This window comes from Lactuca saligna, chromosome 5 (genome assembly GCF_052625555.1).
Source record: "Lactuca saligna cultivar CGN05327 chromosome 5, ASM5262555v1, whole genome shotgun sequence".
Lineage (NCBI taxonomy): Eukaryota > Viridiplantae > Streptophyta > Magnoliopsida > Asterales > Asteraceae > Lactuca > Lactuca saligna.
This window is the reverse complement of record NC_136421.1, coordinates 252511561-252538494: the sequence shown is the minus strand read 5'-3', so window position 1 is coordinate 252538494 and position 26934 is coordinate 252511561.

Below are 26934 nucleotides of genomic sequence, written 5' to 3'. Positions count from 1 at the left end.
AGTTGGTATCAGAGCATTAGTTTAAGCGAAATAAAAATTTGTAGGATTTCTAGACTTAAACTTAGAATGCTAAGTGGAGATTGTGTAATGTGTGTCTGTTATATTATAGAAACGAGCACTAGTTTATTTTAGGAAGATGCCTAAAATGATTTTATGTGCTAAATGTTATATGTTGCCATATATGCTATTGTTTGTTCGAATCTACGGTTTGTTGCCAACCGGATCTGGAGACCTTATGTGTTTAGGATTCTAAGCGTATGTCTACGATATTAGATCTAACATGTATATGTTTCGGAGTGACATGGAAGACCATAATATCTACCACGATTGAAGATCTAAATTTCACCTTATTCGGTGTATAGATCAAGAATGGGAAGAACAAGAAGCAATGTTGGAAACGCAAATGACAACATGAATCAACCGCCTGTAATTGAACAAGTAGCTGTTGAAGCCGCCGCACCAGAGCAGATCACCATGGCTGGAGTGCAAGCCATGATTAGGGCTATGTTAGCCGAACAAAGGGAAGAAATGCGACAAATGTTACATGAAAATAGGGACGAACCAATCATACTCATTAAGGAACCCAAACCGATTCCCGAGCAATCAAAGGAAGGGAACAATAGTCGCATTGTGAGTCAAGTTGGGACTCAAGGAGAACGAAAGAAAGACCTGGAAAGAGGAAACAACAAGGATGGGCAAATGTATAAGAATTTCTTGGGCGCCAAGCCGCCAAGTCTTTTTGGAAGCCCAAATCCTGTTGAGATTATGGATTGGATCTCCGAAATGGAGATGGTGTTTGAAAGTTGCGACTGTTAGAACAAACAGAAGATTGTCTTTGCAGTTAGACAACTGAATACTGGAGTCTTGAGCTGGTGGAAGTTGTTGGCAGATACTACGCCATGAGGAGAAGCCCTGAAAATTTCATGGGAAGAGTTCTTGTAATAATTAAGGGTGTAGTATTGTTCAGAGATAGATCTGATTGATCTGAACAATGAGTTCCAAAACTTAAAGAATGGGAGAATGAGCATAGATGACTATACTACTGTATCCACTGAGAAATGAAGTTATTTCCATACCTAGTGCCAACATAAATCTCCAAGATTGAGAGGTTCGCTAATGGACTGCCTGCTGACTTTGGCCCGACAGTCAAGATGGCAACCACTCTGAAAACGGTTGTTCGTGCAGCTAAGAATGTGGAGGCCCAGCAGAAGGAAAAAGGGTCTGGAAAGGATAGAAGTTGGTGAAAAGAGGAAGTTCGATGGAACTTCAGGGTCCAATAAGAAAAACAGTTCTCGAAGTATGGTTCGAGGGGAAGTGGAGGCGAAGCAAAATGGTGCGACAAATGTAAGAAGAAGCATCATGGAAAATGTGAGGTAGTGGCCACAAGTTTTAAATGTGGAAAGCCAGGGCACTATGCCAATGAATGCACTCTCACTAAGAAAGTTTGCTATGGTTGCGTTGAGGAGGGTCACATCTCAAGGGATTGTCCGAAAAAGAAGGAGGGAACAAGACCCAACATTCCGCCAAAGCCGAAGGTGAGAGCATTCCAGATGACACTGGAAGCTACTAAAGATGAAGCTGATGTCACTTTAGGTACCTTTCTCTTAAACAAATTTCCTGCCCAAATTTTATTTGATTCTGGAGCTAACTACTCCTTTATATCACATGAATTTGGTAAACAACTGGCTTTGCCTATTGATAGACTAGATGATGCCTTGTTAGTTGAAGTTGCTAGTGGAAAGTTTGTACCTGTTAGTCATCGTATGAAAAACATCTTAATTGACTTGAATGAGAATAAGTTCCACGAGGAATTATTGCCTATCGAACTAAACGGTTTCGACATCGTGCTGGGAATGGATTGGCTTAGCGCTAATGATGCCGAAATACTATGCTAAGAAGAAGATTGTAAAAGTAAACCCGCTAGGGAAAGAGTCATTTATGGTGTATTGGGACAAACGCAGAGTAAATTCTGGAATCATTTCTCTAATGAAAGCTAGAAAGTGTTTGGCCAAGGGATGTACATCATATTTGGCATTCGTGATCGATGCTAAGAAGGAGAAAAATGAGATGTAGAGCATTCCTGTCGTATATGATTATCCGGAAGTATTTCCCGAAGAACTTCCCAGATTACCGCCTGATAGACAAGTAGAGTTCAGAATAGACTTGTTACCAGGAACGACACCAGTAGCAAAGGCGCCTTACCGATTAGCACCAACGGAGATGAAGGAGCTGATGATGAAACTTTAGCAGTTATTAGACAAAGGTTTCATTAGACCTAGTTCATCACCCTGGGGAGCTCCGATGTTATTCATGAAGAAGAAATATGGAAGCATGAGAATGTTCATCGATTTCAGAGAGTTGAACAAGACAACAATAAAGAATAGATATCCGTTGCCGAGGATTGATGACCTGTTTGATCAACTTCAAGGCTCAAGTTATTTTTCAAAGATTGATCTGAGGTCAGGATATCATCAGATGAAGGTGAAAGGGAAGGATATAGAGAAGATTGCATTCAGAACGCGATATGGACACTATAAGTTTTTGGTTATGTCGTTTGGAATAACCAATGCTCCAGCAACATTCATGGATTTAATGAACATAGTTTTTAATCCGTTCCTTGATAAATCTGTGATAGTGTTCATATATGACATTCCAGTTTATTCGAAAATCCAAGAGGAGCATGGTAGACACTTGCGAGAAGTGTTAGAAGTCTTGAAGAAGGAGAAGCTATATGCTAAGTTCTCCAAATGTGATTTTAGGATTCGAGAAGTCCAATTTTTGGCTCAGATGGTCAACCAGGAAGGGATAATGGTTGATCCAGCAAAGATCGAAGCTGTGATGAAGTGGGAGCAACCAAAAAGTCCCACGGATATCCGAAGCTTTTTGGGATTAGCCGGATATTACCAAAGGTTTATCCAAGGCTTTTCTTCGATCGCTACTCCATTGACAGCTTTGACCCATAAAGGAGCTACTTATGCTTGGGATGATAAGCATAAAGAAGCATTCAAGAAGCTAAAGAAGAAGCTATGTGAGGCACCGATTTTATCTCTACCCGATGGAGTTGAAGACTTCGCTGTTTATAGCGATGCGTCTGGTGTTGGGTTGGGTTGTGTTTGACCTAAAGAGAAAAGGTGATAGCATATGCGTCTCGATAGTTGAAGGAGCATGAAAAGAACTACCCGACTCATGATTTGGAGTTGGCGGTGGTAGTTTTTGCTCTGAAGATATGGAGGCATTACCTCTATGGCACGAAGTGTAAACTTTTCACTTATCATAAGAGTCTTCAATATCTCTTTAATCAGAAAGAATTGAACATGAGGCAGCAACGCTGACTAGAATTACTTAAGGACTACGACTGTGAGATACTTTACCACCCCGGTAAAGCTAATGTTGTTGCTGATGCTCTCAGTCAGAAAGTCAATCTTGAAAGAAAAAGGCCAAAAGCATTGAGAATTGAAGTTGTCTCGAAAATTATGGAGAGTATAAAGAAAGCTCAAGAAGAAGCTTTTAAGAAGAATGACCGAAAGGGATAATGTTTGGGAAAAACGTTGGTGTTCGATATAAACAGTCGTGGACTGCAGGTGTTCCAAGATCGGATTTGGATACCTAAGATAGGAGGAGTCAGAGATCTTTTGATGCAAGAAGCTCACAAGACCATGTACTCGATTCATCCCGGTAGCACTAAAATGTATTGAGACCTGAAACCCTACTACTGGTGGCCGACGATGAAGCTTGATGTTGCAAAATATGCGGTTGAGTGTGTGACTTATGCGAGAGTAAAGACACAACATCAAAAACCGTACGGGAGTTTAGAACTATTGCCTGTGCCTACAGGTAAGTGGGAAGACATTGCTATGGATTTTGTCACTAAACTGCCCAAAACGAAGAGTGGTCACGACATGACTTGGGTGGTCGTTGATCGATTCACTAATAGTGCGTATTTTATAGCAGCCAATGAGAAATGGTCTTTGGAAAAGCTTGCGAATTCTTATGTGAAGGAAATTGTGAGGCTTCACGGTGTCTTGTTAACGATTGTGTTAGATCGTGACAGCCGTTTCACCTCAAGATTTTGGAAAAGTCTACAAGAGGAATTGGGTACCAAGTTGTGTTTGAGTACAACTTACCATCCACAGAATGATGGTCAGAGCGAAATAACGATACAAACACTTGAAGATATGTTGAGAGCATGTACTCTGGAATTCCTAGGTAACTGGGATGAACATTTACCTTTGGTAGAATATTCCTACAATAATAGTTTCCACTCGAGCATAAAGATGACACCTTATCAAGCTCTGTACGGACAAAAGTGTCGTACACCGTCTTGTTGGCTTGAGGCTGGGGAAAAGCATTTTATGGGACCCGAGATGGTTCATCAAACCGCTGAAAAGCTGAAAATAATATGGGAAAGAATGTTAAGAGCTCAGGATCGTCAAAAGAGCTATACTGACAAGAAAAGAATACCGATGACTTTTGAAGTTGGAGATTCGGTTTTGCTTAAAGTCTCGCCGTGGACGGGACTTATAAGATTTGGAAAAAGGGGAAAGTCGTTTAAATTTATTCAAAGGATTGGGAACCAAGATTACAAGCTAGAACTACCAGAGAACTGAATGGTATTCATAACACTTTTCATGTGAGTTATTTGAGGAAGTTCACGGGAGAAGTTCTTGACATGATTCCACTTTCGGAGTTGAGAACTGATGAAAACAAAAGGTTGATTGAAGAACCAGAGGAAATCATTGACCAAAAGACTAAGAAGTTGTGACGCAAGATGGTCAAGTTAATGCTTGTCCGATGGAAACATACAAATGGGCCAAATCTCACTTGGGAAACAAAGAGTGACACGAGGAGTCGCTATCCGCATTTTTTTGTTGATATGTGATTCTGGGGACGGAATCATCCTAAGGTGGAGAGAATTGCAAAGCCCGTGTTTCTGGGCTTGTCATTAATAGCGATGTAATAGTCTAAGTTAACCTTTGTAACCCATTTTGAAATAATAAGAATGTATTATTTGAGTATTATGTGATTTATGTGTTTTTTTCTTAATTTTTATAATTTAATGAATTAAGAATAATAAGCGTCAAAATTAAAGTGTGAGATAAGCCCGATATCTTTGCATGAAGATGTAGTGTTTGAAACAAGGATTCCGGAGATACAAAGAATGCCTAAATCCGAATTATAACGAAGAAGTTATGACCTGTCGAAGTTTCGCGACAGAGCCGACACGACGCTGAATGACGTAAAAAGTGAATTTACGTTAGGGCGATATTTATCCCTAGTGATCTAAACGAATGTTGTAGAGTTCGTTAAACCAAGAGCGTGCATAAAAAGAATGTCCAAATCTGACTTCGTATGAAGAAGTTGTGAAGTTATAACGGAGTTTTCCTGTCCCAGCCTACTAAAAATAAATAATAAAAATAAATAATAAAAATAAAGTCAAAATCAGCCGACAGTGTCTAAACGAAAGTTGTAGAGCGTAGTCTCACCTACGCGTGGATATAAAGAACGTCGAAAATGGAGTTTGTATGAAGAAGATATGAATTTCCGAAATTTTTAAATAATTAATATTTATTATTTAATCTTTAAATCGGATAGTTATCCAAAGGAGTCAGCAATCTGATCCATACTACGCCCATCGTAGTTGAGTACGCCCAACGTACACCGAAGCGTGACCCGCCTCGCACTTAAGTGCTCCGACGATGTAAGCGATGACGAATCCAAAGCGTACGCCCCGCGTACTAAACATTACGCCCAACGTAATGTGAGGCTTCAGCCTCTATAAAAGGGCATGCGAGGGCAGGCGATTTTTTTGCTCGATTTCTCTTCTCTCTCTCTCCCGTTTTACGTGCAAATTATACCCCGAAGCCCCGATATCATTCCCGAGCCCTGAAGCAAGTCCCAAAGCCCCAAAGATCCCGAGAAGTGCAATTTCCGAGCCAAAGCTCTGCCCGCGAGAAGCCCGGTTTTTGTGAAGATCTTCCAGATCTACCGAAGAATACTACTTGTACAAGTCGTAGTGCTGTCCGATCATCTTCTGATCAAGTGAGTGTGTAGTTACTTTCTTCTAACGCATAATTATGAAGTATGTTATATAAAATGCATGTTATGTGTATATTTTGTTGTTATATGTGTGAATGTATATTCACTTTCTTCTATCTCATAGATATGATTTGTTCTCTATGAAATACGTGTTATGTGTATGCGTCTCATCTGTTCTTTGGAATATGTATTGAATGAGAATGATATACATGTTTTAAACTATGTATAAAAATATATATTTTTATCTACTAATATGTTGGGTAGAACATGGGTAGATAGTTGATGTGTAATAAATAGATGAGAGGCCTCGATGTTGTTATTGACCTAGTCATCTAGCAGAGTATGGATGACGACCACATACTCTTTCTAGACAGTCCAGTGGAATGCTAACAGGTTCATAACCTGTAGGTATTGTGAATGATGTTTTCACCGGTGTACTCTATCCCCCTCATGGTTTCCTTTAGGACATCTATTGTTGAGGAAACCCCTTTGCAGTAATGTCCATCTCGATGAAAATCCTAGATTTAGTCCTTGGTAATAGATGTTGTTTTAGGGACGTAAAGTGAGGATAGCGGGAATGGGTAATCGGGTTATTGTTGGTTGTTGAAATTAAATATAATTATTTATTGTGGGTTGAAAACCCTATATGCTCACCAGGCTCCCAAGTCTAACCCACTCAGTTTTGTTGTATTACAGGTAGTGGCGCGAGAGCATAAGTTGGATGACTTATAAAGATATTTTGTTTATTAGACCAGTTGTTATATGTAACTGTTGTATGGTCTATCTTTTGTTGTTTATGCTTTTGTATCTGTATCGGAACATGACATCCCGAGTTTTGATTATATAATGAAAATACATTTCTTTATGAAATGATTTGGTAAATATTATTTTATCATATTTTGTTTTTGGGAACAAGTTCCGCAACTCTTTTAAATCAAAAGGATTTACTCTGAAATTATTTTAAAAAACATAAATGAAATCGGTCTTTTCTGGCCGTGATTTTGGGGAATTCACAGCAGATATCAAGGGAATCCTCGTAAGGCTCACTGGACTGCGGTAAAGACCATTCTCAAGTACCTGCGGAGGACTAAGGACTGGGTCCTTACCCTTGGTGGGAGTGATGACCTGAAAGTAGTGGGGTGTAGTGATGCTAGCTTTCAGACTTATATGGATAATTTCCACCCTCCTTCGGGTTGGGTCTTTACCCTAAATGGAGGAGCAGTTACTTGGAAAAGTTCCAAGCAGGAGACAGTAGTTGATTCAACTTGCGAATCAGAGTATATATCAGCAGGCAGGCGGCGAAGGAGGCAATATGGCTAAAGAACTTCATTGGAGACCTTGGAGTTGTACCACCTATTAAGGAGACTATAGAGATTTTTTGTGATAACGAGAGTGCCATTTCCATAACCAAGGAACTAAGGGATCACGGTAGATCTAGGCACATCAACAGAAAATACCACTTCATTAGACATCAAATTGAAAAAGGACTCCTCATGGCAAAAAGGGTATCATTAGATGAGAACCCAACAGATCCCCTCACGAAGGTACTGTATAGGGTTAAGCATTTACATCATGCGAGGCACATTGGGCTGAAAGATGATATTAGTTTTAGTAATTAGATAGCTTTCGAAACTTGTAATATTTGAAATGTAATTGACATTTGATGTTTAAATAAAAGGTGTTTTATTTACTAGTATGGTACTGTCTTGTGTCAATCGTTTACTATTGTTTCATTTTGCATGTTTTGACTTCCAGAATAATTATGTCATGGTATATCATATTATTCAAACTATCCACAGTCGATCATACTTTGGAAGTAGGTATTTAAATAAGACTGTCATGAATTGGGTTTGTAGATTTGTCTGAATTGTATTAGACATATCAATTGTTTCTGCAACATTCATGAGTACTCATAAGTTCTGAGTATTGAAATCAACCCACACTCACTTGTATCACTTCATGGAATTTATCTCGAGTGATCGTCTCAGGGTTAGTAACAACCTCTCAAATTTTCCAAGTTATTGGATCAATCACAAATATTAATCTCAATTCTATTATGTTTAACCTAGGGTATCACTCCACTAGTCACAATTGTCTATGCTCTTGACTCAGTTTTCCATCTTGGATAAGTTAATAAATAATATAATTCAAGATACATAATCTGAACCAAATCATAGATCATGCACTCAGTTCAAAAATATGCTCTAAATATCTTCTATTTTATCTTTTAGTCCTTATAATCTTCAAAATACAAATTTGTATCTTTTTTAGTCCTAAATATCTATAAAAATAAATAGAAAAGTAATAAATATGACTCTATATATATATATATATATATATATATATATATATATATATATATATATATATATATATATATATACATATATAATTCAATACATATCAGAAAGCAGTTTGCAACATCCATTTATCACTGGTGAGAAGGTTTTATCACAGTCAACCATTGGGTTTGAGTATATCCCTTTGCTACCAACCTAGCTTTGAACATGTGTACATTCTCTTCCATGTCAATCTTCTTCTTAAAGATCCATTTGCAACTTACTGTCTTCAGAACGGGTGTATGATCAACCAAATTTCAGACTTGGTTATCTTACATGGACTAAATCTTGCTATTTATTGCCTTTTTCCATTGGAAATCCTCAAGGCCTACCATCTTTTCATTGTAGTTTACTGGCTCAACCAGTGTTTTATCAATAATAATTAGGTCCCCATCCATAGTAATATGAAAACCATAAAACTCAGGAGGTATATGAAATCTACTAGATGTGCAAAGAGGTAATTAATTGTCAACTAGCTCAACAGGTGTCTCAAACTTAGTTTGAGTGCTAGTGTCAAATAAAGTCTCGTCATTAGCTAACTCCTGAATTTGTTCAAGATCAATTACATTCCCACTGTCACAATTCTAGTTAGTTGATATTCATCCTAAATAGAATAATTTTTCAAAACCCAATTTATATTTAAGGATATGATCCATATTTTTGTTGCGTTTTATGAAGACGGATGTTGTAATCATGTCATGAATTCATTTTAGGTGGGTAATGCACTTACCAATTTCAATCAATATAAAATTCCTAGATCTTTTGAGTTTTTTTGATATTACCAATGACATGATAATCTCAAACTATGTTCGTCATTTTGTGGTTCGGATGCCGAGGACCACACACAAGATTGTGAATAACCATGCAAACATGCATGATACACTCGTCCTCATTTATGATCTCAAATTAATGTGCCAATAAATCATACATGCCTCATTAGTAACCATAAACCCTATTTGTCACATCACATTTCCTTTTATGTTCTTAAATTAATGTGTTAGTTAATTACACATGCTCCATTAATAGACACATAAAGATTTTGAGGTGGGTTTTCGTGGATTAGCAAAGATTTCATATTTTGCTAATATCTAAATGAGAATTTAAGATACTTTTGAGTTAATACTTTTAACTTGACATCAAACTACTTAACCCTTTCAGACACCTCCATTGGTCCATACAAATAGCATTGGGTGAAAATGACACATGTTTGATGGTTATTATTTAGATTGTTTCCTTATATTATCTTAGAATGCTTATCATGGATGATGCCTAGTATTTATCCAACTATGGATGTATTTAAATCGTGTGGGGACACATGTAATTTAGCTATACTATATATAAACTAATATATAGTATATGATGTATTTTAAATATTCTATAGTTTCAAAAATTGTTTAATTATATTAATTCTTATTAACCATATGAGAACACATGACAATATTAAATCACTATATATATATATATATATATATATATATATATATATATATATATATATATATATATATATATATATATATATATATATAAAAGCTGTTTACCAGCAAAAAATGATGGATGCAAATTATTTCTTTTAGAGAGAGGGTTGGGATGAGTAATATTGTTTTCAACATTGTTTTATTTTGATGGGAGTACATTTTTATATGGGTGATCGAGGAGAATAGTTTCCTTTTAGTGGTTAGATTTTTTTTGGTAGGCAGGTGGTGGATGGCAATTTTTTTTGTTTAAATGAATATTTTTTTTTTCCCTTAAATATGGTTTTAAAACATAAATAATTAAATATAATAATTTACGATAGCAAATTCATTTAAAAATATAGCAATTATCGAAAAAAATCATTATTTATTTAATTCAATATAATTCAAGTATTACTCAAAACTATCTAAGTATAAATAAAATTTTAAAATTTGTCATTTATGATAATTTTATTAAAAAAAACGTTTTCTACATATAAGATATATTTAGGGGGTTTGAAACCCTATTGCATCTATTAATCAAAAAGAAAATTAGCGTAAATATATATAAATTTATTAAAGAACACATACAAACTCATCAATCGATAATCAACATTTATATCCTTAGAGTAGCCAGAGATGACACAGTAACAGATTTAATCGATGGAGAATAATAGAGAGATCATTTAAACAATGCATGAGAGTAGTTTAAAAAGAATGTTGAGTGGGAAAAAAGAAAAACAAATGAGACCAATGTAAACTCGTTTAGACTATCATTACTTGCATTTTCATTTACACTTTGAACGTTGAAAATGTAGTTTAGAATTTCCTTTGATGAAATTTTAGATAGAAGATATATTTCTTTTAAATAAATGCAATAATTAATACAGACTATCAAACATATGTACACGAATTTTCCTTTAGGTATATCTTTAGTTTTATTTAATATTTTTTTACTCAATTTTTGTTTACGGGTTGTTATGTTCTATCATATTGGTTTTTTGTAACATCCTATTTCGAGGCGTTTCATAATTTCAGGGTCGTGACCCGATAATCATGTATCATAAGTCTTCGAGCCTTGGGAGAGAGAGGTTTAGAACGTTTTGGTAATGGATAATGTAGGTGGTGGGTACTGAGTGTTCGGTTTGTGTTATACAGTGTAACGATCCAATTTTTTTTGTCCAAAAATTTCATTTTTAATTAAACACTTTGCAAAACATTGAAAATAAACAACATTTGATCATATCGTTTCTTAAATCATGTTACGTGTCTGAAAACCAATACATGGAATCAACCATAGTGTCAGAGTACAAATCCCAGAACAATCTCATAATGCGGAAAACAAGGGGCGTGTATGATGTGCCGCTACCGTGCCAACTCCTTCCCCTTCACTGAAGAGGTACATGAAACCAAAACTCTAAACTGTAAGCACGAAGCTTAGTGAGTTTCCCCCATAATACCTGATGAGATAAAAACTTTTATGATCGAATAGATCTTGAAACAGGTATGTAAAGAATGTAAAGCAATACTCAAGAATGGATTTGAATCTGTCGAATGATTAAACTTTCAATCCTCAGCAGAGCTCGATGAAGAACTTCCGCTGTAAAGGATTCTGGGGTTACAAAAAGATAACTTCTATAATTACACCGTAAAACCCTAATCAATCAGTTACGTAAAAGATGCATGCAAGCATCTATAAATACACAAACCCTAGAAAATAAGATACGGATGGACAGACCCATACCGCACAAAGAATGGACTAGGAAGCGAGCCCAAGACGCAACATCAATAACCCAACAATCTCCCCCTTTGCGTCAAATAGAGGCGAGACTTCACTCCAGCTTGCTTGCCCCCGCAGCACTGGCTTTCTTGACTGTCTTGAACAGGCAGGGGATGATGGCAAGAAGTGTTTGACGGAAGTGAATGTACCAGTTTATCATATCATTGAAGTACTTTTTGTCACTATCCGTGTTCTGCTTGCAACGATTGATTATACCCAGAACATGCTCTAGACAAGAGGTCGTGTAAAGATGTTTGTCAGCCAAAGCAAACAGGCATTTCTGGCCTTCTTCTCTAGTGAACATGACTGAGTTCTGTTTCGGGTCAATCTTTCCCATCTTCATTCGGTTTATGTCGCTAGCAGAACCCACTAGCGTGATGATGGGCTTCTTCCTTAGGATATTAGCAATCTCTTGATCAAGCTTAGCCACCTCCAAAATATAGCAAACCAACATTCTCTTGAAATGGTCTATAACCGGACCATATTCAGCTTCATTGACAAGAAGAATGTTGTGCAGAACAATCCAATCGTGAGGGTTGAGGTTGGGAAGATCAGCCAGAGAGATAGAGTGCTCAGATTTTTCAGATCCCCTCAAGACCTTGAATCTGACATTAATAAAATTACCTTCAAGAACAGGCTTGAGTACCCGAACGTTGGTTATCTTCTGTGCGCTCCAAGTTTGGTACTGAGGTTGAGCAGTCCTCAGGTAATAGTCTATAAGCTCCCTGTCCACCTTCGGGCGAGGATGGGGAACTTCAGCTATATGAGCGAACGCATGGAAGATGAAGGCCTTTCGGGTCAGGGGCATGTCGAACTGGGAATCAATGGAGTTGACACGGTCTAATGAGATGACCGGTTCTAGCCAAAGAGTGCAAGGAGACTCAATGGCTTCTTTGATTAGCACCTCGAGGGTCCAAGGAGGAAACAGAGTTTTCTTGCTTTCAAGGAGATCATGAACCTCCTTCATCTTCCTCTCCTTGGCCTCGGCTTCCCTGACTATTCGAGCATTTTCATCCAGCTCTCTCTCTCTGGACTGCTTCCTGACCAAGTTGACAATTGGCTCTTGGTCATCACTCTCATCACTGTCGTTAGCAATTTGTTTAGCTTTAGCTTGAGCACTCAGACCTGATGAAGGACCAGATGATGGTTTGGGTGCTTTTGGAAGGACAGGTGATGAAAGTGGAATAGATTGTGGTAGAGAACTTGAAGGGGGTTTCTGTTGAGCTGTGGACTTCTTCTTTTCTCCCCCTTGTTTCGGATGGTCCTCCTGCTCAGGAATGCCTTCAATACGGCTAAGAAGGGCAAGAGCAGGAGCGAGCTTCTCTGCAAGACTTCGCCTCACCAAATAGTTGAGAATCGGATCATGGGCTTCAAGGATATTGGACAAAGCTCCGTGAACATCTGAAACACAACTCCTGACCAGAGCTTTCTCGGACCGAAGAGAATCGATTTCCTTCTCGGCTTGGGAAAGCTAATGAGTTGCCAAGGTAAGCTGGGAAGACTTTTGGGCAAGCTCTTCCTTTGAGGTAGATTCGGCGGCTAGAGTGGCTTGGAATGAGAGAAGACGATCCGCAACCGAAGACACAAATAATTGGTTGTCTTCTTTGAGTTTTTGGCGGAAGCTGGCAAATTGATCTTTTTCGGTCTCGAAGGAGTGGACCAGCTTCTCCACAACGGTGCGGATCTTCTTAGTGTTTAACTCTGAAGCCGCCTGTAAGGACTCCAGCCAGATCTGGGCATCCTGAAATAGTTTTTCGACTTTTTTGGTCGCTACCGCACTGGCCTGCGTGGATTTATCAAAGGCAGCAGCAACTGTGCTGATAGAGGCTTCATGAGCTTTTGTAAGTGACTCCACCATATTCTGAATAACAGCCTCTGAAAAGTGAGATGTTAAGGAGGAGGAAGAAGCCACAAGATTGTCAATCTTCTCATGGAGCTCCTTGATGTGCTTTTTGGTGACCGGAGCATCATCATCATCATCATCAATCTGAAGTTGATAAGGGTTGTAATAGATGGAGTAAAAAACGGTATCCTCCCCTCCTAAAAAGGTTTCGATTTCAGCAGATGGAGTGGGAGATAAGGATGCAGGGGGGGGGGGTCGGTGGTGATAGTGGGTTCGGGTGCAGATGTAGGTTCGGTGATTATAGTGGGTTCGGGTGCAGAAGAAGGTTCGAGTTGTGAAGTAGAAACCCCCGTATCAGATACGTTGGTTAGAACCTCACGGGTGGTAGTGGTGGTGGCTTCTGTAAAAAGTGGTGGGGGGAAGGGTGGTTGATGTGGTTTGAAGAGGAGTAGTTATGGGGGGAATGGAAATAGGGTCAGATATGGAGGGAATGGAAATGGAGGAGGTTATGATGGGAATGGAAGAGGTGGGTATAGGAGAAGGTGAAGGAGGTTTTGATGAAAGATGTACCTCATGATCAGGGGAGAGAGGTGGGGTTTCGCCTCGAGCTGACTCATCGGAGTCAGAGTGGTTCTCTTCCGAGTCGCTGGAAGAAGAGGAGAGAATGAGTTTTCTCTTAGGTTGGACCCTCTTCTTCTTTGCTGGTGGAGAAAGATCTGGTTTTGAGGGTTTCCGCTTCCTAGGAGAAGGACCCTTTGCCCCCTTTGCTGCTTTCTTTATCTTTCCTTGCTCGGGTTTCTTTCCGCAAGCAGTAGGTTTATCTGCATCATTAATGGACTGAACCATTTCAGCAGAAAGCTCTCTTGGCCCCGAAGGACGAAAGTCTTTGTAGGCTTTCATGATGATGCTCTCCTTTGACACCCCAGCGGACATAGAGTCCGGAATGGATCCGACGAAGGAAAATTTTGTCGGATCGGTGACAATTATTTTGGTGGTGTTGAAAACGCTGATGTGGGAGAGAAGAGAACCTGCAACAGTAGGAACATGGAGTTTATCCATGGCCCACTTGGTGATGAGCGTCCAAAACCTGGCATAGGATACCTCAGTGTGGCGAGAGGAAGAGGCAAGGCTCTGAATGAGTTGCTGCCATAGAACCGAGCCATAGTCTAGGTTAAGGCCATGATAAAGACCATAGAGAATGGTCATAAACATTTTGCTGGCCCCATCAGAACCAGAACTACGCTCGGAGAGCCCTTTGAAGAGAATGGTGAAGAAACCATTCCATGGGGGAGGGAGACACGATTTCTTGAATTTTGTAACTGTTGTGAGAATCTCCGTGTACCCCATATTGTAGAACATCGAAAATAATTGGCCGATGGTAATAGTGTCGGGATTAACCCTAGATTCATCGGCTTCAAAGCCTAGGAGCCAACAGAATCGTTGCTTAGAGATGGAGGTCTTGTGAGCAAGAAGATCAAAGTAGATGCGATCCACTGATCTGTCATAATGGGCTGTTGAGAAGACCTGGGAGAGGCATTCCATTGGTACAAGCTCGACTTTGGAAAGACCGAGCACCAACGGAGAGTATTTGAGGCACTCCACCATGGGATACATGTAAGTTTCGTATGCCTTAGGGTTGAGATCAATCACCAGACTTTGTTGCGCACGGATTGGAAGAATGTTTGTGCGGGAAGAGGTTTCCTGTACTGATGAAGAATCCGCCATGGTTGAAGGAAGAAGATGATAAACAGTAGCTGAGAAGTCGTCCGATTTTGCTCTTTTGATTTTTGAATGTTGTAAATCGGGAATGAAGCAGATGAATTCCTTTTATACCGGGTAGAAGAGAGAGAAAGATCATCCCCAAATCTTCTTGATACAATAAAACGGTTTCGGATTTGACTGAAGCGCGACGGTTGGCACCCCCGATGATTACGCAGGAGAGAGAAGAACTGTTCCGTTTTGCACGCTTTCCCATCACCTCACTATTGAGGCCGTTACACTGTCGGCTGAGTCAACATCTTATCTGTTTAATAGCTGTCATCCAAACTTAAGATTATAAAGCAACCGAACGAGAATGTTGGAAAATCAAAGATTTTCGTGCATAGAGTGTGAAAGATAAGGAAATAAAGCGAGATATCTATGGGAAGTAGTGATGTCAAGATTGACACAAAACAGTTGATCCCGTGCACGAATCACTTTCTTCAAGGTCAAGAGAGACCTTAAAGTGTTTGTATGGATTCCCGTTGAATTACGATCAATCACTTTCTAAGAAGTATTGAAAGGTATCTTTTGGATAGGCATAATAGGGTGGCTTTCGCTTCAATATAGAAACCCGGACCTTGACATAAGACCGAGACTACATGAAGTACTTGTGAGACCGATGTGGTCTGTTGAACAAGTAGGCAGGATAACATATATAGAGACTTGGAGAAGATATATGATGGTGAAATCTCAAAAAAAAATTAAACTGGATTCTAGGGGAAGAAATGTTATGGTAAATAACAAATTCATAAGAATCGCACAAACAAAGAGAGATTTCATGTTAACCGTCAATTCATGATAGGTATTGAATGTTGGGTTTCACTGAGCACGTAGTGACACGTGGCTTAGATCATAAACACAGATATTGTGCAACCATAAACCTCAGTGGTTAATTCTGAGAGTCTCAAGGGTTACGATATGGGACCGAAATATGATGGAGAAGATAAGGTGGTAAAGAAAAGCGATAGTACCTCTGCTGAAAATAGTGACCAAGCAGTAAACTCTCAACTCATATGAGAAAAGAGTAAGGTAGCTCAGGATCAGAACAAATGGAACAACCTTTTTGGGAAGACAAGGTTTGTATATACCTAGTCATGAAGGCTTTTATTCAAAATCAGTTAAGACTTTTGAACAACATGCAACAGCATGCTTCTAGGGACACTAAACTAAGTAAAATAAGGAATGAGACAAAAATTTAGACAAACCAAACAGAATAAAAAAAAAAAAACCGAACCCGAAATGGACCGAACACTCGGTTCATTTCGGTTCAAATTTTTTTTTTTTTTGGAATTTTGGAAAGCAGCTTTACAAATGGGAAAAACCAGTACAGAATAATTAATAATAATAATTAATAAATAATATAAAAAAAAATTTGAACCGAACCCGAAATGGACCAAACGCTCGGTTCATTTCGGTTCCTAAAAAAATATTTTTGGATTTTTAGAAAGACAGCTTTACAAAAGGATACAACCATAGACAACACCGTATTGAGATTTGAGCGAAAAATTTGTTATGGGACCGAACCCGAAATAGACCGAACGTTCGGTTCATTTCGGTTCCCATGTGAACCGAACCCGAAATGGACCGAACGCTCGGTTCATTTCGGTTTATGTCGCTCCTTATTTTTTAACTTTGGGATGAAGTCTTTGGAACTGATTCAGATTCCATCATTCCTAGACCATGAAGGATTTTATTGAAACTGGCTTCAGGTAGAGCTTTGGTGAAGATATCCGCCAGTTGATCGGTGGTTCGTACAAAGTGAATTTCGACATTACCATCCTCTACATGATCCTTAATGAAGTGATACCTCAGTGCTATATGCTTGGTCTTAGAGTGTTGCACTGGGTTGTGACAGATCTTAATTGCACTTTCTGAGTCGCAATATAGTGGGATCTTTTTCATGTTAAGCCCATAATCCCGGAGCTGGCTTTGGATCCATATTACTTGAGATGTGCAAGAGGCGGCTGCAATGTACTCTGCTTCGGCTGTAGAAAGGGAAACGCATGTTTGCTTCTTTGACTGCCAGCTGACCAATTTCCCATCAAGAAATTGGCAACCACCTGTGGTGCTTTTCCTGTCTAAACCACATCCTCCAAGGTCAGCATCAGAGAAGGCTTGAACGAAGAAGCCTGAGTTGGATGGATACCAGAGACCGAGAGAGGTAGTTCGTTTCAGATACCTAAGTATGTTCTTCACTGCAATCAAATGAGGTTCTCGTGGGTTTGCCTGAAACCTAGCACAATAACATACGGAAAACATGATGTCAGGCATGCTAGCAGTAAGATACATCAAAGATCCAATCATCTGGCGGTATAGCGTAATGTCAACTGCTGGTTTCTCCAGTGAAGGGGTAAGTTTAGTTCCGAAAGCCATTGGAACTTTGACCTTTGAATCTCCATTCATACCAAATTTGGCAAGAAGAGTTTTGGTGTATGCCTCCTGGTTGATAAAAATGCCTTCGGGTCCCTGTCTAATATTTAAGCCAAGAAAAAAATTAATCAGACCCATGGAGCTCATTTCAAATTTAGTCTCCATCAGCTTTCTGAATTCAGCTGTTAAGCTAGGATTCGTTGAGCCAAAGATGATATCATCGACGTAAATTTGTACAATCATAAGGTGGTTACCTTCCTTTTTACGAAAGAAGGTTGGGTCAACCGAACCTTGTTTGAATTTATACATCTTTAAAAACCTTGTTAGCGTTTCATACCAGGCCCTAGGAGCTTGTTTCAGACCATAAACCGCCTTGTCCAGAATATAGCAGTGATTTGGGAACTTCTCATTGACGAAGCCGGGAGGTTGCTCCACGAAGACTGTTTCTTCGAGTTCTCCATTCAGAAAGGCACATTTGACATCCATTTGGTATACCTCGAAGTTTTTGTGTGCTGCATAAGCCAGAAAAATGCGAACAGATTCCAGCCTTGCAACTGGAGCGAAAGTCTCTTCATAGTCAATCCCTTCCTCCTGACAGTATCCTTTCACGACCAGACGTGCTTTGTTTCTAATCACATTCCCTTCCTTGTCCATTTTGTTCCTGAAAACCCATTTGAGACCTACAACTGATGCATTTTAAGGAGTTGGAATGGGGCGCCAAACTTTGTTCCTTTCGAATTCGTTCAATTCGTCTTGCATAGCTTGAACCCAATCGGAGTGATCAAGAGCAGTGTTAACTATCTTGGGTTCAACTTTTGAAACGAAAGAATTAAACATACAGAATTCTACTTTGGAAAATAGGGAAGTTTGTTTTTCTTTAAGTTGCGATCTGGTCAGAACCTTTTCAGAAACATCACCTACAACTTGAGAGACTGGATGATTTCTGGTCCATTTGATGAGAGGAGGATAATTGGGATCATAGGAAGGATCTAATTCAGCGTTTACCATCTCTTCTGGTTCGGATTGACTTTCATCGTGAAAGAGCATATTAGCATTCTCCCCCTCGAGTGAATAGCTTTCTGAAACAGTTGGGCTTTCGGGTATATTGAAGAGTATGGGTGCTCCTGTGCCTTCAGATGCTGTGGAGTGATCAGATGGTACAGTACCTTCGGGTGATGCATTACCTTCAGGAGCTGTTGTGCCTTTTGGTGTTGAGGAGCTTTCGGGTGCTACAGTACTTTCGGGTGCTGCAGTACGTTCGGGTGCTGCAGTACCTTCGGGTGCTGCAGTACCTTCGGGTGCTGCAGTATCGGCGTGCTCCCCCTCGACTGATCGTGGACACTCCCCCTCGATTGATGCATTGTGTTGGGGTGAGTCTTGTGAACCTGATTCTTCTTCATTCATTCTTCTTGCGGCATCGTCGATAAGTTGCTTCAAGTGTTCTACCCTGTTATCTGCTGCACTGGCCTCAGAAAGAGTGGCCTTCTCTGGTTCATCAAAAAGCTCCATGAATTTCTCGAATAGATTAGCGATCGAGGCTGTGACTTGGCCAGTTTGAGGAAAGATTTCTTCAGCTGTGTCTGTGTTAGCCTTTAGCTTTTTAACATAGCTATCATCAAAAGTCACGTAGTAGGTTTCTTCTATTTTCCTTGAACGCTTGTTTAATACCCTGTACGCTTTGGAAGTAAGTGAATAACCCAGAAATATCCCTTCGTCAGCTTTAACATCAAACTTGTTGCGGTGTTCTTTGGAATTGAAAATGAAACACCTGGAACCAAACACATGGAAAAACTTCACATTCGGCTTCCTGTTGTTGATGATCTCATAAGGAGTGAGAGTGAAGCGCTTGTTAAGATAAGACCTGTTCTGTGTAAAACAAGCAGCAAAAATAGCATCAGCCCAAAAGTATAAAGGTAAGGAAGCAAAACTTAGCATTGTTCGGGCAGCTTCACATAAGGATCGGTTTTGTCTTTCGGCAATCCCGTTCTGTTGAGGTGTGTAGGGAGCTGAGAAGTTATGACTGATTCCCTTTTCTTCCAGGAATTCTTCAAATTCTTTATTTTTGAACTCCAACCCATTGTCGCTTCTGATATTTCGAACTACTTTCTTCAGTTGCACTTCCACCTACTTGATGAACATCTTTAGTTTATGAGTCGCTTCAGATTTAAGCTTTAGAAAGAATACCCATGTAAAACGCGAAAAGTCATCAACAATAACAAGAATGTACTTGCTTCCACCGATACTTTCAATTGATGAGGGACCACACAAGTTAATGTGAAGTAACTCTAGTGGTTCAACAACTTTTGTGTTTATAATTGATGGATGACTTTGACGACTCTGCTTCCCCATTTCACAAGCCGCACACAAATGTTCTCTATCGAACTTGAGCAATGGAAGACCACGAACATGACCTCCAACGACAAGTTTGTTGATGTCCTTGAAGTTGAGATGAGAAAGCCTTCGGTGCCACAACCAGCTTTCATCAGATTGTGCTTTTGATAATAAGCAGATTGCTGGATTCCCTTTGATTGGTTTGAGATTTAGGGGAAACATTTCACCTTTGCGCTCTAATTTGAGAATAACTTTGTTCGTCTTCTTGTCAATAATTTCCGAACCCTCATCATCGAACGAGACCTTGAGACCAGTCCCTCCAACAAGCTGAGATACACTGATGAGATTATGTTGTAGACCCTCTACATACGCAACTTTCCTGATTTAGAAATCACCGTTTGTAATCATCCCGTAGCCTTTGATGGTGCCGAAGGAGTTGTTTCCAAATTTGACGTTTCCACCATTTGAAAGAGATCTGAATTCCCTTAGCTCTTCCTTCCTTCCTGTCATGTGACGCGAGCAGCCACTATCAATGTACCATTCTTCGTCAAACTGCTCGTCACTGATAACCTGCACAAATTAAACAGATTTAGGAACCCAAATTTTCTTGGGTCCACGTGAGCCTTTCATAGGAACAGGAGCAAAAAAAGAGATGTCAACAAAAAATGTTCTTTTTATCAAAGTTGTTTCATTTTTCTTTTTGATGGTGTAAACCTTAATCTTTGTGGGATCTAGAACTTTTGGTTTAGTCCCTGATTTAACTGACGAAACCTTTGATATTTCTTTCAGGTCAGTTGGAGATTTAGGTTTTTGAGTTTGAATAGAATTGGGTTTAGAATGGGGTTGAGAAGAAGAATGATTGGAAGAATTAGAAGAGTTATAATGAGAGAATTTAGACTGAGATGATTTCTTGACTTGATATTCTAGGTGACTCTTTCGGTTTTGATTATCAGTGGGACCGAACCTAGAATTTTGGTCTCTTTTGCTCTCTAAACCGAACTCCTCCTTTCGGTTGTTACTGTGCTCTGAACCGAACTTCTGCTTTCGGTTGTTTCTGTGCTCTTGAGATCCAACAGTATTTTTCTCTGAATTCAAATTTCTGTCACGAAATGAGAAATAGGCATTTTGAGATTTCCAAAACTGTTTTCGTTCAGAAAGATTCTTCTTGTATCTCTGATTCCTTTGTCGTTTTTGATTTCTCATCTGTTTCGGCTGATGATGGATGTTTGCCTTTTGATTTTGACTGGTGTCAACAGGTCCACTTTGAACCGATGTTGATTCTCTTGAATCTGCCTTATCTATAGGAACTTCTTTTGTACCACTGGAACTCGGCACGTCAAAATTATCAGGTTTGTTGAGTGGCTCAGGAATGTATCTTCCTTTTGCTTTCCAGGAAGTTTGCTCTGATAGACCAACAGTTTCATCAGCATTGTTAATAGGAGCCGACCAGAAGAATTCATCACAACCATCAGCATTGTCTTCGTTTACAATGGCTGTGAGTTCGGTTGTCTGATGTTCGGTTACACCTGTGACTTTGTACACCTGATTTGGTGTTGTCCTTACCTTTTGATAAACAATAGCTTTTTCTTTAAGTTTCGGGGACTTTTGTTGGGACAACCGAGCGAACTCCACAGAATTTTCTGAAATAAGATTTTTGTGGTTCTCGGGTTCATTCTTGACAAATTCTAAACAATCAACAGTGTCCTCTACAGAAATTTCACTCATATTATCGTCCTCATTAAGCTCAGATGCATTTTCAACATCAATCTTATTTTCTGAGCTCAACTTGGCATTCAATGAGTCAAATTTTTGTATGGTTTCGGTCCTTAGATTCAGTTTGTCATTTTCATCCAAAAGGTTTTTCAGCATGTCCTTATGGTCTTTGGACTTAATGAAGGATTCAACTTTGTCTAGACCATACAAATACGTTGGATTAACATCCTCAAATGAAATAATACTCTCACAATTATAAGCATCAGCATCAATTTCATCTTCTTTAAACTCAAGAAAGGGTAAAATCATGCGATGAATCTTTTGCCCTATTTCACAATTCAAATGAAGCTGAGTAATATTAATATAAAGACGTTTGGCAATCAGACAAAAAACATTTCGCTGTTTCAAAAGCTTTAAATTGTCTCTTTGCAAATAAATGTTTTCATCTTTTACTTTGATTAACTCTGACTCCTTCAGTTCGATCCACATTCGCCGTTCCTCACTCTTCGAAGATGCCCTGCTTAATTGGTCAGTTAGGTTAGAATTGGTAACCCGAGTTTGAGTTAAACTACTATCTAGATGAGAGATTCTTGAATTAACACTTTTTAATTCCTTTTCATATGAGCATTATGGGACTTTAAATGAAACAAAAACTGATTGTACCTTCTTGATCAGTTCATCGAGTTCGCTGAACTGCACGCTAAGTGGTTTGGCAGTAAAGCACAGATTCTGTTGTTCCTTGTCATCATTCCCACCATCAGTGTTGTATCCCCTCATCTGAGAAACGTCGGATACCATCAAGCATCTTCCTCCACTGCTCTCTTCTTTCGCTACATAAGCCTTTCCATGTGAAGGCTTCCTCACTTCATCATCTTCGGAGTCGGTTGACCAGACCTCCACGCCACCGAACTCATCATTAGCTACCGAACCCTGCACAATTAAAGCATTCATAGAAGGGTTAGCAGCAGATTTCTTCTTCCTTAACTCATCGAGCTTTTTCTTCAACACAGCTTCTTCATCATTTTCTTCGTCCTTTTCTGCCATCTTTTTGAGGATGCAGTCTTTTGCATAATGGTTGTTTCCTCCACAATAAAAGCAGCTTACTCCAGAATCTCCTTCCGCCTTCGGTTCCTTCTTTGATTCTTCAGATTTCGGTTCATTTTTGACCTTTTCAGCGCTATAGCTTCCTTGCCAGTTTCGGTTCTTGTTGGTGGGGAATCTCTTCTTGATGAATCTCTTAGGGTTTGACACCATCATAGCGTAGTCTTCAGACGTGAGATCATAATCATCCAAGTTGAGATCTTCGTCCTCTATCACCACTTTGCTTTTTGACAGGAGGGCCAATGAACCAAGACCTGAAACCACGTTTTTCTCCTGTAATACGATCTTCTCTTGAGACTTCAGTATACCCACCAGTTTTGCTAGAGAATAAGATTTGAATTGCTCATGTGCTTTAACTGTGGACACAACAGCTCTCCACTCAGATCTGAGGCCGTTGAGAAACGTGACTTTCTGCTCAATCAACTTCCTTTCAATATCATGTTTAATCATCTTGCTAAGAAGATGATTGAAGCGATCGAATGTTTGAGTCACAGTTTCTTCGACTTTCTGCTTGAATTCACCAAACTCGGATAAGAGTAAGGTTTGAATGGAGTGTTCCAGATCTTCGTCCGTACAATACAATTCGCGAAGCCGATCCCATATTTCTTTGGCAGTAGTGCACGAACTCACTAGCCTGAAAGTGTCAGATTGAAGAGTGAATCTGATTAATCTCAATGCTTTAATATTGCACTGAAATTTATCTTTTTCGTCTTGGGCAACATCTTTAACATCTTTCAAAAGATCATTATACTCTTTTTGAGTTTTAATAATCCTTGAAGTTGCAGAATGAGCAAAGGGTCCCGAAATGATTGCTTCCCAGATAAGGTATCCATTGTCCTCAGATCCTATAACATAGTCTTCAAAGTGATTTGCCCAGACTTCATAATCTTGGGTGTAGAGGATGGGAATCTTGGTTGTTGATCCAATGCTGTTCGAAATATTAATGGGATTAGATGGAGACTCGTCCATGCTTGATCGAATAACCTGTTTGATAGATCAGACTTGTAATATATAATATTAGGGCAAAACAAACAAGTAATGAAATACGTCAATTATGGGGTGACGGCTCAATAAATATTAGTTAATGCGGAACAAACCCTAATAGCTTCTTTCACAGAAGAGATGTGTATGAATTACACAGCCTCCCGCTCTGATACCAATTGATGAGATAAAAACTTTTATGATCGAATAGATCTTGAAACAGGTATGTAAAGAATGTAAAGCAATACTCAAGAATGGATTTGAATCTGTCGAATGATTAAACTTTCAATCCTCAGCAGAGCTCGATGAAGAACTTCCGCTGTAGAGGATTCTGGGGTTACAAAAAGATAACTTCTATAATTACACCGTAAAACCTTAATCAATCAGTTACGTAAAAGATGCATGCAAGCATCTATAAATACACAAACCCTAGAAAATAAGATACGGATGGACAGGCCCATACCGCACAAAGAATGGACTAGGAAGCGAGCCCAAGACGCAACATCAATAACCCAACAATACCACATACCATGCAATCGTATAATGAACAACTAAGAGATACGGGCCTCGCCCACACTTATGGAGATACGAGCCTCACCCACACTCCGCTAACTAGGAGATACGGGCCTCGCCCACACTCCTTTATCTAGGAGATACGGGCCTCGCCCACACTCTGTTATCTGGGAGATACGGGCCTCGCCCACACTCCGCTACTAAACCATAACATACAAGTATCACACAGACAACAAGTATAAACAATTCTACCACACTAGCATATATCATCATCAAACTCAACTATGAGATACAGGCTCTACCCACACTCCGGTACTATCATATCTTCTATACGGGTCGGCCTTGGTGCCTTAGAGCCGTTCCTACTGGTAGGAAACTCACCTCGAAAAGTAGCTACCAAAAGTCTGACTGCCGGACGTCTAACTGCTGCACCGGAATTCCTTCGGCTACAAATCCATAAACATAGATTAGCCACTTATAAATACCCTTAGATCAATGACTGACCTACCCCTGGTCCAAGGTCAACTCCTTGGTCAAAGTCAACTTCCAGTTGACTGGACTCACTGAGTCCTTCTCTTACTAACCTGGTCCTGCACGTCAAGTCCCTCTTCCCACTCACTGAGTCACCCTTAACTCACTACTTGGGACTATAGAACCGACTCGCGATTCGACTCGTTGAGTCCAAAAACAACTCGCCGAGTTTAAAGAACAACTCGTCAAGTTCCAGGCAATATTCATATGACTCGCTGAGGTGTTCATCCAACTCGCCGAGTCTAAGGCCACCTTCATTGAACTCGCCGACTTCGACCTTGGGACTCATCGAGTCCCTATGACCCATTTCCCATACAGACCAAATCTGAGACATGCAACGCTACCAAACCATAGATCCATGCTCCTTGAGCATGCTTATCACGTAAAGTTGCAAACTTTACGTGCATGCATGGCCCTATAAGCTCAAAAAGGCAAAACCAAGCTCTTAATGAGGTCATACACTCAATGGGGATCTCAATCACTTCAACCACAGAAACTTTATACTTCTAATACGCCCATAAGGTCCAAATCTGGAGTCCTTTTAGAACATAGAGCATTAACACATGGAGCTTGAGGTTTTTAGGGCTTGAAAACCACTAATTTGGGACAAAAGGGGATCTAATGAACTAGTGATCAAGGTAAGAACTTTTCTACTTGAATGGAAGCTTCTAACAGTGTAGATTCCGGATCTATCTCCCCTCCTTGCACACTTCAACCTCTTCCTTCTTCTTCTAAGCTCCAAACCTTCTTCACAAAGCCAAAAACACTCTCAAGAACAATATGGGGCTAGGGTTTCGCTCTACAGCTCTCTGGAAGTGTTAGGGACAAAGGAGGCCAAGTTAGAGCGTTTAAATAGGGTGCAAACACCCGGATTAGGGTTTTTGCCCAAACAAGGTCTACTCGCCGAGTCCAAAGTTCAGTCCCTGCGCCTTATCCCACTCCTACTTGGCGAGTTGGCCCATCAAATCACCGAGTCCAAGGCAAAAATGCATTATTTTAAAAATGTAAATTGCAAGGAGTACGTACCGGGAACCAGGTGCTACAAATCTCCTCCACGTATCTTAGACTTCGTCCTCGAAGTCTACTGCTCGATCTTGAAACAGCTCGGGGTAGTGCTCCATCATCTCTTCCACCGGCTCCCAAGTCCACTCCGATCCCTTCCGGTGCTACCATTGCACCTTCACGAGTTCCACCATTTTGTTCCTCAGATCCTTCGACTTCCTGTCGAGGATCGCCAGAGGCCACTCGATGTAATTCAGGCTGTCGTCGACCTGAATATCCTCGAAAGGCACCACTGCCGAGTCGTCCACCAAACACTTCCACAACTGAGAGATGTGGAAAGTGCTGTGGATCTGGTTGAGTTTGGCTGGCAGGTCCAACCTATACGCCACCACACCCACCCGGGCTACAACCTTGAATGTCCCGATGTACCTTGGGCCTAACTTTCCTCGCTTTCTGAATCAGATGATGCCTTTCCATGGAGACACCTTCAGAAGAACCATATCCCCGACTTGGAATTCCAAGTCTGAACGACACCTGTCAGCATAACTTTTCTGCCGACTCTGAGCAGTTTGAAGCCTGCTCCGGACCTGCTGAATCTTCTCTGTTGTCTGGAGCACCACTTTGGTGCTCCCCATGACCCTATGGCCAACCTCTCCCCAACATATCGGGGTCCTGTATCTCCGTCCGTACAACATCTCGAAGGGAGGACGGTCAATACTCACGTGGTAGCTGTTGTTGTATGAGAACTCAGCTAAAGGAAGATAGGTATCCCAACTACCATCGAAATCTTGCACGCATGCCCGCAACATATCCTCAAGAGTCTGGATGGTCCGCTCGCTCTGACCATCCGTCTGCGGGTGGAAGGCAGTGCTAAAATGTAGACGAGTGCCCAACTCATCATGAAACTTCTTCCAAAACCTGGAAGTAAAACGCACATCTCTGTCTAAAATCACTGATACTGGCACCCCGTGCCTCGCCACTATCTCCCTGATATAGATGTCGGCCAACTTCTCGGCCGAGATGCTCTCCTGAATCGGAATAAAATGGGCGCTCTTGGTCAGTCGATCCACGATGACCCATATAAAATCCACTAATCGCGCGGTCCTGGGAAGCTTCATGATAAAATCCATCGTAATATCCTCCCACTTCCACAACGGGATTTCCAACGGCTGCATCTTG